General features: G+C 37.6%; 1 long non-coding RNA gene across 1 annotated transcript; it reads left to right on the forward strand.

Annotated features, from left to right (window-relative positions):
• The first annotated feature begins 1,215 nt into the window (after nt 1-1,215).
• LOC118500442 lies at nt 1,216-15,259 on the forward strand. Its single transcript, XR_004903002.1, has 3 exons — nt 1,216-1,226; nt 8,945-8,953; nt 14,829-15,259. It is a non-coding gene; the product is annotated as an uncharacterized LOC118500442 (long non-coding RNA).
• Nucleotides 15,260-16,636: the final 1,377 nt, after the last annotated feature.

Genomic DNA, 16,636 nt, shown 5'->3' on the forward strand with positions numbered 1-16,636 from the left:
ACAGCTTATTTCTTACAATTGTTAGTTGATATGGTAGTTTTTTTTCTGCTTTTCCTAGTGTTGAATGATGGCTAGCAGGTGTAAAATGCACTCACATGTTAAGACAGACCGATGATGACTGGCTGTTGGGAGCCCGGTGGAGGTGGTCTGCCTGAGACCTGATGTCTCTCCCCTGGCTGGTCCCTTAGTTTTCTTCCATGTTACCTCTCATCATTGTTTCTCACATGTTACCATGTGTTTATCTTTAACTTTTCAAACACAAGGGTCTCAGGATAGTTGGGCTCCTTATACAGGGATTGGTTTCCAAGAACACAAAAGTAAAATTTGTAAGATCATCTTAAGGCTCAGGTTCAGAAATGGTACAGCATCGCACTACCTAATTCTATTATTTAAACTTGAAGGGGGGTCTAGCCAGCAGTCCCCATGTTGCATGAGGCCCAGGATGGCTATGGAAATGGCCCAACACAAAATCAAAAATTTACTTAAAACCTTTTTTCTGGTTTATCAGTTTTCATTAGTGTTTAGGTATTTCATGTGTGGTCTAAGACAACTCTTATTCCAGCGTGACCCAGAGATGCCAAAAGGTTGGACACCCAAAGCAAGTCACAAGTCCAGTCCACAGTCCTGTGATGGAAGGCAGTACTGGGAGGCATAATTCACAGGGACCAAAAAATTAACAATGATTCTTAAAATGTGGTCCCCACAACAGTAGCAGCAGCATTACTCTAAAACTTTTTCCAAACACAAACTCTAGGACTGCTCCCCAGACCTACTAAGTCAGAAATTCTGGGAACAAGGCTACAGTCGATGTTTATCAAACCTTCCAGGTGGTACTGCTGCAGATAAAAGTCCCATAATTCAAGGGCAATATATGTATATTAAATAACATTTGTGAAAAATGTTACATAAAAAATGTTGGAGCATAACCAAATATTTAACTCATAATATGAATTAGTTAACTCAAATTTTTAACATAATATTAGTTATATAAAATCAGTTTTGCTAAAAGCATCCTGTGACTTAGTATAAAGTTAGTATCTTAGTATCATTTTCATAATTTATAATATGAAAATGGCTGAGAATTTATTTACAATTATCCTTGCCTCTACACATAAATACACACACTTCCTTGTTTCTGTATTTCTTTTTGCCCTTTTATTGTTGCAATTCTTGGGGTATTTTTTGGTTTTTTAAATCATATTTTATGTTTGAATGTTAACCATTTTGTCATAAACAGTTGTTTATTCCCAAGGATGTGAGCAAGGAGGTGGTCATGATAAACAAGAAAACTAGAACACACACTAAATATTGTCAGAGCCATGAACAATTTTTCTGCAAAATTATTTTTAAAAACAACTTGGAATTGAACATTTAAAATAAATATACCGAGTCATTAGGGAACTAGCTTCTTATACAAGGACATTTGGTAGAGAAAAGATTATACTTATGTATTGATTATTCTCTGTTCAGTCCACTCAGATGAAACATGTGCTATATCTTCAGGCTGCTCCATAATCTTCCAAAGTATTCGGGTGTTTGCAAAATGAACCTCTCAAAATATTGCAACTGGAAATGGCCTATTGAACTCCATTAATTGATTAAATTCTACATGCCATTAAGCAGCACATGTTGAGTTGTCAATAAAAATGAATCATGAGAAGTGGTTGGTTGGGGATGAGAAGGTAAAAATAGAACAGATTCAAGTATTTTACTGGAACTGTAAGAAAAGTGCAGTGCTGATCTCTGTGCAAAAGCTCTAAGATCAAATGATGTTTGTAGCCTTAGATAGTTCATTAGAATATTAATGAGAACAGTTGTAGTCATAAAAGTCTTAAGTACATTTTATTCTATCTTATTTTATTTTATTTTATTTTAATCAACAAATGCCTGTGGAGCATATGTTCTGAGCACCATTCCATGTCAGAGTACCCACATCGGTGCTGTGCTGTAGGTATTATTATCATCCACATTTTACAAATGGAGGAACAAAGTCAAGTAGCCAAGTTGGGGTTTGAACTCAGACTGACTTGCTGGAGATTCGTTTTCTATTCACAGTGTAAAATGGATTCTTTACATTCACTTTAGATTACCACTTTGAAAATATTTGTTTATGTACCAATATGGTAAATTTTGAAGAAGTTAAAATAATATTCTTACAGTATTGTCATATGGAATTAGAGACTAATATAATTGAGCAGATAATAACCTCTATGCACAGTTATTTACTTTTAAAAGGTCTTGAATACTTTCTCTTATTCAATTCACAAAATTCTCAAAAGGATTTGTTCCAATTTTACCATAAGAAAAAACAAATAAACAAATGAAAGAAACCCCAAAGCTTAGAGAGGTAAAGTAATGTTGGCAGTTCATACAGCTGGTAGGTGCCACAGCCAGAACTCTCACCAGTATCAGGTGATAAGTCCTATACTCTTCCTAGAAACCCCAGACATTCTCAAAATAAGGAATGATTCACAAAGAAAGAGGAGCAATAAGGATTACGGAATTTATAACCAATTACCTAAGCCTCACTTACACATCTGAACAGCAAAAGTAGCATGACATATATCTTTTAAAGTATAACATGAGTTTTCATTTTACTTTAAATAAATCACAGTTATACTTCTAATATAACTTCTGCTCTTGCATTTTAATCTTTCTTTGACTGGGAAAGAGAGACAGAGGGGATTAGTAGAGAACCTGCATTGTGGGTGCACACATGAGAACTTGAGTGATCTTTCCCAAGTACATCTCAGCAGACAAGTGGTTGATAGTTCCTACCTATGATGATATGACAATGACATAGTGTTTCTCTCTTTAGAATACTTGAATAGGAACCTAAAGATAGATAGCTCTTGGTGGCTTTGCCTCCTGGGTATTTTCATACTTCTAAAAAATACAACCCCATCCCCACTCTGCCTCCCTTCAACATGCTTTCTAAACAGCCATTAAGTGCGAGGAAACTTAGAGAAAAAGGTAGAAAGAAGAGAAGAGTGCACACAAATAAAAGATTAAGTATTTAGAGAGAACAGACAGCAAAAGGAGAAAGTGGAAAAATCAGGAGACAGTTCAGGTGATTGATAAGTAAAAACTGGTGTATGGGGTTGGAAAAAAGGGCAGGTCTGGAGAAAATTCATATTACATGGTTGCAAAGAAGGAGACAGACCTAAGTCCCTATTCTCCTTTAACTCAGTCTACTGTGTATTTGTGTGTCGCACCATGGTCAGCTTAACTCTTAGCTGGAGCGAAGTGGAGACTTACCACCATTTGTTGCGTAAATCCATGTCTGTAATTTCTGTGACCTAGGCATTCAGGGCACAAATTGTTTCCATTTTTCCCATTTCATGCATCATTTTAGAACTGTGTAATCACTATGTAGAAACTGTGGGTGCCAATTTTGACAAGCAGAAAAACAAGAATCATAAAGCCTGCATTGCCTACATCTGCTACTCTCGTTTCCAAACCAGAAGATGGAAGGTAACGAGAACAACTAAAGTTACAACAGTGGATAATGTGTTCACATAAGTGTCCTGTTTAACTAAGAGGCAACTGTGCATAATCCCTTCAGAGAATCAGATTGCGGGTTGGCAGGCCCCTGGAGCCAGGACACCTGCGTGGTAGAGACGCAGGATGCTCTGTGAAGGGTGCCAGCCATGGCCTTTCCACATCACATGCTAAGCATCTGACTAAGAATGGCAGTTGTTTTTGAGGGCCAGTTGCTTACAGAAAATAACTACAGTTCTGTTGAGATTCTGTTTCTCTCTGCTTTTCTCTCTGAATCTGACTGCCCTCTTTCATACTTCACCATTTCTTGTATGGCTTTTAGGCCAAAGCCTGAGACAATTTATGAATGTTAAATACAGAGGGCATTTATTAATTGATTGGATCCTGAAACATCAGGAGAACTGTATGAGTAACTGATATTGGATGGCACTTCACGGAGATCATTTTACTGAGGCAAATATTCCCAAGCATGTGAAGTATGGGGTCTCTCCTCTGGTTTAAAACCATTGCCTCATGTGGTGGGGATCTTTTCATCTTTCTCTTAGGCCTTAGCAGATGCCTGGCAGAATGAATGAATGGCAGAACTAACAAATTAATTGAAGAACTGTTTGCTAATTTATATAAATGTGACTAGATCTGGACTTTCATTTTTCTTTTATAATTTATCTACTTGAATAACTTTCAGAAATATCTTACTCTTAAGTACTTTCTATCTTCCTTTTTCTTTTTTCCATTTCCTTCTTCCCTTCCTTCTTTTTTTCCTTCTTTCCTTTCCTTTCTCTTTAATATAGTACAAGAAAACAGATTCTTATGTAATGGACTTGGTTTTGACTATGAGAACACAGTAGTTATTTTTTGACAGCATATCAGGCCATTGTACCCTAACTATATATCCTTTAAAAATGTTCATACCCATAAAAGAGAAGGAAATCCTGCCGTTTGAGAAAACACAGATGAAACTGGAAGGCATTGTGCTCAGTTTAATAAGCCAGGAAGAGAAAGACAAATACTCATCTGTGGGATCTAGAAAGGAAGAGACAAAGGAGAAGGGATGGAGAATGGAAGGAAGGAAGGAAGGGAGGGAGGGAGGGAGGGAGGAAAGAAGGAAGGAAGGAAAGAAGTTGAATTCATAGAATAGAGTGTAGAATGGTGGTTGCCAGGTGCTAGGGCATGAGGAAAATGAGGAAAGAATGGTAAAAGGGTACATACTTTCCATTATAAGAATAAGGTCTGAACATGTAAGCAAAACATGGCAACTATGGCTGATAATACTGTATTTTATAATTGAAATTTGCTAAGAGAGTAAAACAAACATTTTCACCAAAAAAGATAAATATGTGAGTGATTAATGTATTGTTAACTTGATTGTGATAATCTTTTCCTAACATATATGTATATCATATCATCACATTGTATATTTTAAGCATCTTACAATGTTATTGGTCATGTCTGGCAATGTTAACTGTACCTCAATGAAGCTAAAAAAATTTAAAAATAAAATAACAAAAGTTGTGCTTTTCCTTCCTAGCGGCAATTTATCTTTTATTTAATTTATCGAACTTCTGGAAAGAGATGGTAATATCATACTGATTTTCTGCTTTGGACCTAAACCAAAATCATAACCAGGAGAGGGTCCTGTACAACTAATTCTCCAGAGGTTTTAGAATTTTCCAGCTATAACCCAGCCTGAGATAAGAATCCAGACAGAACAATACCATGAAAACTGCTAAAGCCAGAACCTATTGCTAAACAGTAACTGGGAGACAAAGTTAGCCGGCCAGTCAGCTGTGCACGTGCACAGTGGGGCTTTTGAATGGTTGGTTGTGTATGATAAAAGAGCAAAAAAATTTGGATTATAAAAACTGAAACTTGTAACACTGAGTCAGCGTTTTGAATCTCCTGCTTGTCTTTGTTCTGGTACAAAGCAAGGTTTTATTTTATAGTTTTGAATATGAGATTAATGCTAGGAGATTATATTTTTAATCTCACTAGCTTCTCCTTGGAATGAAGTCCTTCAAGACACACCAATTCAAAGGATATTTCTTTAGAAATACCAGCTATTGCAGCAATTATAGCATATTTAATGATATAGTTAATATTGTTTTGATGTTTTAAATATAGACAGGAAGAAATAAAATCTTTTAATGTCCATGGCACTTTCTATTCTGGGTAAAATTTAATAAATTTGGTATCTGGAATACTAATCAGAATATTTGCTACCCGTGAAAACAGCAAGTCAGCCATGGAAATGCCTGTATTATTAACTGTGAAAACTGAAACACAAAGGGAAAATATAATCTGTTTTAAATATATTCTAGCATGCAGAGAAGTGGAATGTATTTGGAAAGTTATAACTGGCATATCCTCTTGCTGTTTTCTAGAATGCATGTGTTTATATAGAAGTAACACAGCTCCAAGATGAGGAAGATGGGGCACAGAAAGCACTAGCAGTGACCTGATATTCTTGTTGGGAGAGCCTGGAAGAGCGATATCTAAACACAGCATTTTATTTATACTGCTGGGTACTAAAGCAATATCTATTTTTTAAAAGTAGATTTTCTCCCAAAAAATGCAAAATGGTTACAGTTAAACTTCTTTACTTGAAAAATGTGTATAATTTTCCACCTTTGAAGCTACAGCATATGTATTTCTCAAAAAGACAAAAAAAATGATCAAACTCCAAACACATGTGCACTCACTGAGAAAATTGGATTGCTTCTCTCAGCTGAATGAATAGATGCATTTATTGGCTGCTGAGTCCTTATTTGAACATAAACATGTGATAAGTGATCATTTTTTAAAGAAACAAAAAAACAAAATCAGCAAAAATGGAAGTGGGTTGAATTTAAGACCACCAGGCAGATTAGGTCCTGCTGCTGCTGTGAATCTTAATTGGGGTTAACTCATTTTTTGGTTTTTCTTTGAGACCTGAAACTCCATAATGCATTATTACCCACTGATCGACAAAGCTATATTTCTGCTGTGTCATTTCATTCTTTTAACTAGTATAGGAATATTAGAGATTTTTACGTTTATCACAGTTTTTCATTAAAATAAAGATGTGAGAAAAATGATGGCCCTCTGAAGTTATCTTGGTTTAAAATTTAAAGATAACCCCAAAGCTTTGACATCCTGTAAGACTCTATGATCCACTAATGTTAAGAGTAACCTGCTACATGCCTGTGTAATCATTTAAGGGTTCATTTTGTTCAGGCTTTGCCCTTTTAAATATTTGTAAAATGTTTTGATGACAGAAACTTTAATTCCTCTATGGACATCAGGAAATCTGTGTTGTAGATGTGTCTGGCAATTTTCCATTTTCTTTTTTTGAGGTCACTCACTTGTCAGTTTCTTTTTCCTTTTTCCTCCCTTCATCAAAGTTAGGCCATCTAAGACTCCATCCCACTATGCCCAGTCCAACCCTGCAATGGACAAATACTTTTTGAAGTAGTTTACACAAAAGTGCTAGTGGATACGAGCATTTGCTTGCCAACCTTACATTTTCAGGAAACTTAGAGCTTCCCATGCTGAAAGTAAAGAAATGATGCTTTCATGAAAGAACAGTGCAGCAAATACAATCAGAAGAAAATATTCTGAAAAAGAGTTCTCCAAAACCTAAAACCTAAGATCATTGAGCCATTAATTCTAAATTAGGTGAGGATCAAAGTCATGTTACACAATCAAGTTGAGTGTGTTCTGGGTGCCGTAAGGAGTAAAAGGGCCAGGTGAGCAGTTAGAATTCAGGGTGACATTTGACAAAATGTTTGTTCAGAGAATCAGATTATAAATTACTTAACTCTAGAAATTTGACTTGCCTGAGGACATAGCTGGTGTGTTTTGGACCCAATGAGACTAGGTCTACCAGTACTAATCCATTACTTATTCTTCAAAATTCTATTCCTTGAGGCCACAGTTTTCTGTCAGGCAGTAGTCACAGATATTTAGTCAATAAGTATTGGTTGACTAAATGAACCATTTATACTATCACTACTCTTATTCCACACTTTGTTTCAGATATATGAATATTCTCAATCACACCACTGAGCATGTCCTATATCATACAACAATATTACAGAAGGCCAGTCTACCTCAGTGATTGTTAGGGAGTGGGAGAGAGAGTGAGAGAGATTTATTTAAAAAAACAAAGACAGCAAAAACAAAACAAACATACAAACAACAACAACAAAAACAGAGAACACTCCTCATGCCCCAAACTGGACTTGGCATGGAACAGGAATATATAAAACCTAGAAGAGTAGAGCTTGTACCATTTTTTAAAATGTGTGCAAAAAATAAATAATTTTTTTTAAATGTGTGCAAGGCACATGGTTTCTTCTATAGTATATCCTACAGAGCTTTTAGAAAGCCACCCACTATTTTGGTCCAATCAACACCATTTACAAATAAAGGGCACTAAGGCTCCTGTGATGTATAGAGGCAAAAGTTGGACAGTAGATCAGGCTGCTGCAAAACATCAATTTGCTTAAAAGATGGTGCTGGAGGAGAGCTCTGCGGATACCCTGTACCACCAGAGAAATAAACAAGTGGGTCCCAGGATGAAATAAGCCTGAAACATAGCTGGAAGATGGAGGCAAAGATAGCAAAACTGAAGCTTCCCTTCTTTAAACACATTATGAGAAGACAGAGTTCTTCGGGAAAAGACAATAATGCTGGGGAAAATACAAGGCAGCAGGAACAGAGGAAGGCCAAATATGAGATGGACTCACTTCACCCAAGCAGCCAGAGGCATTAGTCTACAGGAGCTGAGTGGGGCTGTTGAGGACGGGGCACTGTGGCCACCACACATTCCCAGAGTCACCAGGAGTAGGAGCTGACTCAAGGGCAGGAAACACAGGGGCTGGGCTGTGGGCAGACCTATCTGAATAATCACAGGGATTTCTAAAGCTAGGATAGAAACTCCCATCTCTGACTTTGACCTAATGTTCTTTCTGGTATATTATACTGCTTGTTTACATACCGCTGAACTTAGTTCTTTCCTTTTATTTCTTTTTGTTTATTTGTTTACTTGCTTGCTTTTGGTTTGTTAGTATTTTCAAGTCCTAACGTTGATAAGCTATGACAGTGCATTTCTTTATTTAGTACTTTTATCAGTCTTTATGATTGTCCCTAAAACCTAGTTTATGTCATTACTAACAAGCTTTGGTCAAATGTAGAACAAAATAAATTCACAAAGTTTAGTTGATTTGATCAAGAGTTCAAACTAATGTGGTTTAATTAATCATAATAAACCATGGAGTCAGAGTCAACTTTGAAGATAAAAATCTTAGAAAAGCAATTTACTTAAAATATTCTATACTTGATTTCATTGTATAAGGTCAAGGTCAATAATGATCATTTTTTCATAACTAATTAAAAGCTATACTATGTTGGTGATTTTTGAACGCAGGATCTACTAATAATGAACGAAACAAAAGGACCTCAGATATCTTAAGTGAATTTTAAAGAAAGAAAATAGTGTACATAAGTGGAAAAGATAAAATTGTAAAAATTACAGTGGTAATTAAAACAACATAAATGTCTGATCTTTTTGTTGTCATTTTTAATGACATTCATTTTTTTAATTACTAGAAGTAGACTGTTAGAGTTTATCTTAACCCTTCCAAAATAAAGGCTTGAGTTAACATCCTGTCTCCTGAATGAATTTTTGACAGTCAATGTGTTCACATTTTGGGAGTTGTGAAATATCAAAAACTTAAGCACAGGATTACTTTAAATTATTACTACATAAAATGCATCACTATTTTTTTGCTATGTTATAATGAAGAAGCTGGTCACCTTTGTTTGGTCATTAGAAAAGAAATAAGGGGATTCACTGCAATATGAAACACTATTAGATACTTGAAAATTAATATTTTAGTAAATTATACTGAAATTTTATCATTTTCAAAAGGCTAGTACATATATAATAGTTATATTCTTCAAATGGCCACGTAATTAAAATAACTAAGTTGGTATCAAACAGCAAATAATGTTCTTGGACTCAGTTGGTCAGTCAGTGGAAAGTGTAAGATCCTGGGCTCGGAGCGAAGGAGCCTGGGCTGCACCTCTGCACTGCTAGCGTGACTCCGGACTAGTTGCTGGAAAACAGGCTGTAAGATATTGCATACTTCACGCAATCCTTTAGTTTGAACTTCAAAACAACCCATGGAGTAGTATAATAGAGTATATAGACTTTTCTGTATGTTATTTTTACAAATTAAAGATATTGATTCCTGTGAAGGGTAAAAGCAAATACATAACGAATCACCCATAATGATAGAAAATGCCCAAAGGCCTTTGTTGTTGCTGCTGACATGCTCATGTGTGCACGCATGTGGTTAGGAAAAATTACCAAAAACCCAGAAAGGTAGAAAAACAGACCTAAATCCCACCAATCCAATAGACATAATGTAACTAACATCTCTACAATTTTATTATATTCTATTCCTTTACCTGTGCATCTCATTATTTCAACTAGGTGTCCTGTGAAGGTTAGGTGGTATCATTGCTTTCAACGTAAAGAATGTAGAGAATCAAGAGAGTAAAGGACTTGCTTAACTGCACCCATTACTCGGTGAACCTCTGTGGTCCAGTTTCTATCCATGCAACCACCCTCCATGACCAAGTGATCACATAGGCAGAGGCTTAAGGCTGGGAGTCAAGCACAGTGACACGTGTTAACCCAGACAGCAGGAAGTACTCTTCCCAGCCCATTAGACATTTTGCCAGTAAATACTGGAAAGAGATGGAACTCAACACCCACAGGCTCAGAAATGAAGTGTATCTCCCAGCAGTGTGAGCATAGCTGGTCACAGTTTAAGGCCATTACTTCCAAAGGGAGCAACCAATGCAGTCTGACCAACAGTCACTGAGGCAACATTTTTAAAAAGGCCACTGCTGTGAAAACAGGATATGAGAGCAGGAACATTTTGATTCTCATGAAAAATAGCTCAGTAAACATTCCATCATATTTCACAGCAAATACGTTCCACTCAGTTGCATAGAACCCTTGCCTGCTCTCTCCTGGGTACTTCTAGCTCTTAAAAAATTTAATAAAAGTAAAAGAAACAACTTTTTCTTTCTTTCTTTCTTTCTTTCTTTCTTTCTTTCTTTCTTTCTTTCTTTCTTTTTCTTCTTTCTTCTTTCTTTTGGAATTTCCATATGGCTAGGGCTTCTTTTAATATCTCTAGCCCCATTAAACCAAGTAATAATTAATGGAAAAACAGCCATGCCCATTGCTGGAAAAGGTAGAACTAAATTCACTAAATAATGCTTTTAAGCCACCAGGAAAAAAAATCAAGGTTATTACTAGAAAGTCAGACAAGTCTCTTTGTATTCATTCCAACAGCTGTTTAACATGAATGAAGGGCAAGTAAGGAACGTTAAGATAAATATCCCAATTTACTAGAGTTATCCTGGGGTCAAAAATGGGCTATGTGCTTTCTGGGGGATGGTGTCATATTTACTTAAAAGCCAACTTTTAATTTAAAGTGAAGCCCCTGGTTTTAGAGACCCTAACATATTTCAGACAGAGAAATGTCACCATTGTATGCTTGCCTTATGCTGGAGAAGGTGTGGCTCCGTTCAGAGCCTTGCTCAGGATCTCATGAAAATCAGAGCAACAGCTTCACCCCTGGCTTTCTACACCTCTGAGTCCACTTGCAGGGCCAAAACGGTGTGTTGCTAAATAATGTGTTTCCCAACACAGTGATTCTATGTTGATTGCACAGACGACACATGGCTATTTATCCTTTTCTACTCAAAAATCATCCTCTCGGCCTATTTAAGAATTGGATTTTGAAGACTCAAGAATTGGTGTCTGAATGTCACTACACATCTCTTCCTCCCCCACCTCAATAAATACAATTTCAGACAACCAAAGCAATCATTACTTGAAAAAGTCTTGTTTCTGAAAGAAAAAAATCAATTTAATTATATGAGATGTGTCTTGTATTTTAATTGTTGTTAAGTATAGTGCATTATTGACAAAGTCTCCCTGGATCCAGTTTATGAGCTCTTACATTACTCAGATAACTTGTTGAGGAAAAAAAAATCCATCACGTTACTTGAAAGAACTGAAGCGGCATTGTGCCCAAGTCATTAGGCCCCTTGACTGTGCTCATAATGATGAATGCATCATTTTTCTTACAAGAAACTTTGGTAACAAGTAGCACAGCCAAGTCTTTTCCAGCACTGTTATTCTGTTTTAAAAAACACTGACATTTTCTTAAACAGACATAATTTACAATTTTAAGGAGCACAACAGGGCCTTGGTGTTTGAGGGCCAGAAAGCAAACAACACTTCTTTCAGTTCGATTTTTTTTAAAAAAGGGAATCTCGTGCTTAGTGAGTTCACTATAGCGTAAGGCCAGAGAGCCAGGGCTGAGGGAGAACAGAGCACCGCTGCAGCATGTGAAGGTCATGACTAACCAGTCACATTACAGTAAGGGTCAGAGCAAGACAGAGCAAGAGAAGTACCATAGGAGAAGAGAGTACACACAGCACGAGAGCTGGGAGGCATCACAGTGGCCGTTATTCCCTCTGGGATAGCGCAGATTCCTTTCTACCAGCCCTGGGAGGCAAGCAGCAGCCTCGCAGACGCTTCTGTACTTCAGAGCTGTCTCTAACAGTGTCTTCTGTATATTTCACACAAAGGGAGCTTGCCAGTGTCCCTGTGCCAGGATCAATATCTGGAGCAATGTTCGATTTCCAGCGGGGTCAGCTCAGCCCAAGCAGATAAATGGAAGCATGTGCAGTACGCGGCAGGTCTGTTGTTTGGATGAGCCCTTAGAAGCTAATGTTATGTGTAAGGACTAAAACTCCCATGGTGTTATTCTAAGACAACCCATGTGTTTCAGTGCCCTTGGTAAAGCTTCTCGTCCTGTATCAGTTAATTTTTTTACTAAATACCTCTGTTTTATGGCTGGAGAAAATGACATCTATGAAGGCATTAGTATATGCTTATGTGTGTCCCTTGCACACATACAAGCCATCTGCATATGTATTTTATGTGTGTGTGTATTTTATATTTGTATATTTATATATGTGTGTATATGTATAGGTATGTATATGTATATGTGTGTATGTTTATTTTCAGATATATACACAGACATCTTATACTTACTTTACTTATGAGAGAATTTTTACTCTTTTTTTGATGTATGTGTGTTATCTAATTTATTACATCCCAACAAACAGAAGTTGAGAATGATGTTACCATTCTGCATGGTATACAGCCATTTGTTTGTTCTTTAAACATCTATTAAGTTCCTACCATATTCCCGGCATTTTCCCAAAAACTGATACACAGAATTGATCACTTCTATCACTTATAACCCTTTAAATGCATTATATTCACAAACAATTATAAGCTACTATATGAAGTTAATCAAAATGTAGAACAATGGGAGCAAAACATGGCAGTGGAATTAAGGGGGGAGTGATTGGCTTTATAGGGTAAGACTGAGGGAAGAATTCCCTTGCCTTAGGAAGGCATCTATTTTGGGTTTGGAAAGATAGAGGAAAGAAAGTTTACCAAGCAGCCAAGAGTAGGAAAACCACTCTAGGCATAAGGATGGGCAAACACAAAGGCAGAGAGAAAGGTGACCCTCTCTCTTTGGAGGACCATTTTACAGTCTCCTTTTGCAGAGAGAATTTAAAGGGGCATGGCATTTTAGGGGTGCAAAATCAGGTAGGGGGGTAGACAGGAAATAACCTGTCACAATTGCCTTATGCTACAAGTTAAAAAGCTTGGATTTTATTTTAAAAACCATTACCCGGTGTCTCTCGGAAAACTAGTACTATAAATATTTAGTTGGTAAAACGTGAAGGAATTCTATGATCGAATATTGAAAATTCTGGATTGAACAAGTCTCTTCACTGCAGAATTCTTCAGGTTTGTTGCTGGTCTGAATTACGAATGCATGTGGATTCTCCAAGAGGGGATTTCAATACCAGTTTTTTAAAGATATATCTGGCCATTTATTTATATGCTGATTTTCTTTCTGATTCCTTGCCCTTTGAAATATACTGATGTAAATGCTGGATAGTCAGTGGAATGTTTTAAAACAGCAGAGCAAGTGAGAGACCTCACCAGTCTTGTATTCTGACATTTTTGATATTATCCTCTGATGACAATGTGAGAGAACTAGCAGCAAGGAGACTAATTACGAAGTCGTTAGTGGTCAGAAATATGGTCCTCATCTAAGCAGAGAAATTGAAGATAGGAAGCAAAAAATTGTTTCAGAAAACATAGTTTCTAGAATAATTTTTACCTACTGACTTTGCACCATATATATTTCTTTAGATATGAATCTTGGGGGAGGAGAGTTGCAACTTAGAAAACCATAATATGTCTTACATGTACAGTGAAGATCAATGAAAATATTAACTCCTTGTTAGTTCATGTTTTGTCAACTTTTCTTCTTAAAAAAATTGTATTTTCAGCCAAGAAAGCTTATCCTATATTTTCCCCAAAAATAGAGTATGATGGGAAAAAGGGGTGAACATCTTTTCTAATCTCAGTGGAGAGACCAGTGACAATGAACTCCAGCCATGGGATTTAGACAAAGAGCAGAATCCCAAAACTGGAGTATACTGAGTCCAAACACAGGTCACCATACCTGAGAGGTGAGCTGAGAAGCTTTCTAGTGCAGACACAGAGTCACCAAAAATCACCAAACCCAGAGTGGAGTGGATTAAGGGATGGAAGAGTGGGAGAGCTCCATGTAAACCTGCGAGCACCAACGTTGTGTAACAAAGGAGGCAAATGATAGATCAGGTCCACTCCCATGGGGTTAGAGGTAAGAAGCAAAAATAAGAAATCGTATTTCTTATGCAACACGCTTGAAAATGTGACTCTGCTATCAGTGAATGTAAATTCCAAGTGCCTTCCTATATTTCTAATGTGGGTATAATTCCTGAAATTATCAAGGATAAGGAAAGGCATTTTTTTAAATTGTATTTCATTGGTTATACTATTACAGTTTTCCCAATTTTTCCTGCTTTGCCCTCCTCCACCCAGAACTCAAACTCGCTCAGGCAATCCCCCCAGCATCGTTCATGTCCATGGGTCATACATATGAGTTCTGTGGCGACTCCATTTCTTATACTGTACTTTACATCCCTATGGCTATACTGTAACTACTTATCTGTACTTTTTAATCCCATCACTTCTTCAACCATGTGCCCACACCTCTCTCCTATCTGGCAACCATCAAAACGTTCTCTGTATCCATGATATGTCTCTGTTCTTTTTCTTTGATTAGTTTGTTAGTATTCTTGCCATTTTATTGTTCATAGTTTTGATTTTCTTTTTCTTATATAAGTGGTTTGGTGATGATGAACTCCTTTAGTTTTTTCTTGTCTGAGAAGCGCTTTACCTGCCCTTCAGTTCTAAATGATAGATTTGATGGGTAGAGCAATTTGGCTGTTGGTCCCTGCTCGTTATGTCTTTGGATATTTCTTGCCAATCCCTTCTAGCCTGCAAAGTTTCTTTTGAGAAATCAGCTGACAGTCTTATGGGAACTCCCCTGTAGATAACTAACTTCTTTTCTCTTCCTGCTTTTAAGATCATCTCTTCATCTTTAAACTTTGGCATTGTATTCATGAAGTGTCTTGGAGCGGGCCTCTTTGATTCCATCTTGTCTGGCACTCTCTGTGCTTCCTGGACTTGTATGTCTATTTCCTTCACCAAATTAGGGAAGTTTTCTTTCATTATTTTTTTAAATAGATTTCCAATTTCTTGCTTTTTCTCTTCTCCTTCTGGCACCCATATAATGCAAAGGTTGGACTTTTTGAAGTTGTCCCAGAGGCTGTTTATACTATCTTCATTGTTTGGATTACTTTTTCTTCTCTTTCTGATGGATTGTTTTTTGATTCCTTATATTCCATATCATTGATTTGATTCTTGGCTTCATCCATTCTACTGTTGTTTCCCTGTAAGTTGAAAATATTTCAATTAGTGTATCCTTCATTTCTGACTGGATCTTTTTTATGCTGTTGAGGACCTCACTCAGTTCTTTGAGCATCCTTACAACCAGTGTTTTGAACTCTGCATCTGATAGATTATCTCCAGCTCATATTGCTCTTTTTTTTCTGTAGTTTTAATCCATTCTTTCATTTGGGCCATGTTTCTTTATCTCCTTGTTTGGGCAGCCTCTCTGTGTTTGTTTCTATGTATTAGGTAGAGCTGCTTTGACTCTGTGTCTTGGTAACATGGCCCAATGCAGTAGATGTCCTGTAAAGTCCAGTGGCACAGCCTCCCCTATCAACCAAGCTGGATACTCGATGTGTGCCCTTCCTGATGGTTGAGTACAACCTCCTCTTGTAGCTGAGACTTGGTTGTTGTTGGAAGATCAATGGAAGGGGCTTACTCAGGCCAGTGAGCTGCAAGGACTGGCTCTGACCATTGACTTCCAACCTCTGCCCTCCATGGAGGGTCAGCTGTGCATGGGGCAGGGTAGTGGTGCTCCAACATGGTCTGTAGCTGTTCACTGGGTGTGCTGGCCCTGGGGTTTCCCTGATGATGCTGACCAGGGTCAGCCCCCACCTGTGTTTTGCCTGGGACCGCCCTGATTGTGCTGTAAAGCAATCTGAGTTGGCTGCTACTTGTACTGGGCTTGCAGATTCCCAGGCAAAGCCAAGCTATGAATCTAAGCTGGCTGCTGCTAGTGCCTGGCCTAGAGTTCACTGAGGCCAGCTGTTACTTGTTTGAGAGGATTTAGGCAGCTGGGAAACAGGAGCCAAGACCAGCTATTCATAAGGAAAAGCAGCTTAGGTGGGCCTGTATGTTGGGTGAGGTGGAGTCTCTGGGGATCTCTAAGGCAGGTTAGCCAGGTTGATGGAGTCTCAGATATGGCACAAGTTTGCTGGTCTTATGTGGGGAAGGTTTAGAATAGAGACAATGGCCTCTGCTCACCTTAATGCCAGGCACTTCAGTTTCTCCCTGTATACCACCGGTACCTTTCTAGCTGCTACCCTAGTGCTAGAGCTCAGTAGGAGAAAGTCTGAGTCCATATGTGGGTTTTTTAAGAGGAACTGCTTGGGGCTCCAGCAGTTTCTTCCACCAACTTAATCCACACTGGCTTTTTCAGCTAGAAGTTGAGAGGACTTATCTTCCTGGCACTGAAACCCT

This window comes from Phyllostomus discolor, chromosome 5, assembly GCF_004126475.2.
Source record: "Phyllostomus discolor isolate MPI-MPIP mPhyDis1 chromosome 5, mPhyDis1.pri.v3, whole genome shotgun sequence".
Lineage (NCBI taxonomy): Eukaryota > Metazoa > Chordata > Mammalia > Chiroptera > Phyllostomidae > Phyllostomus > Phyllostomus discolor.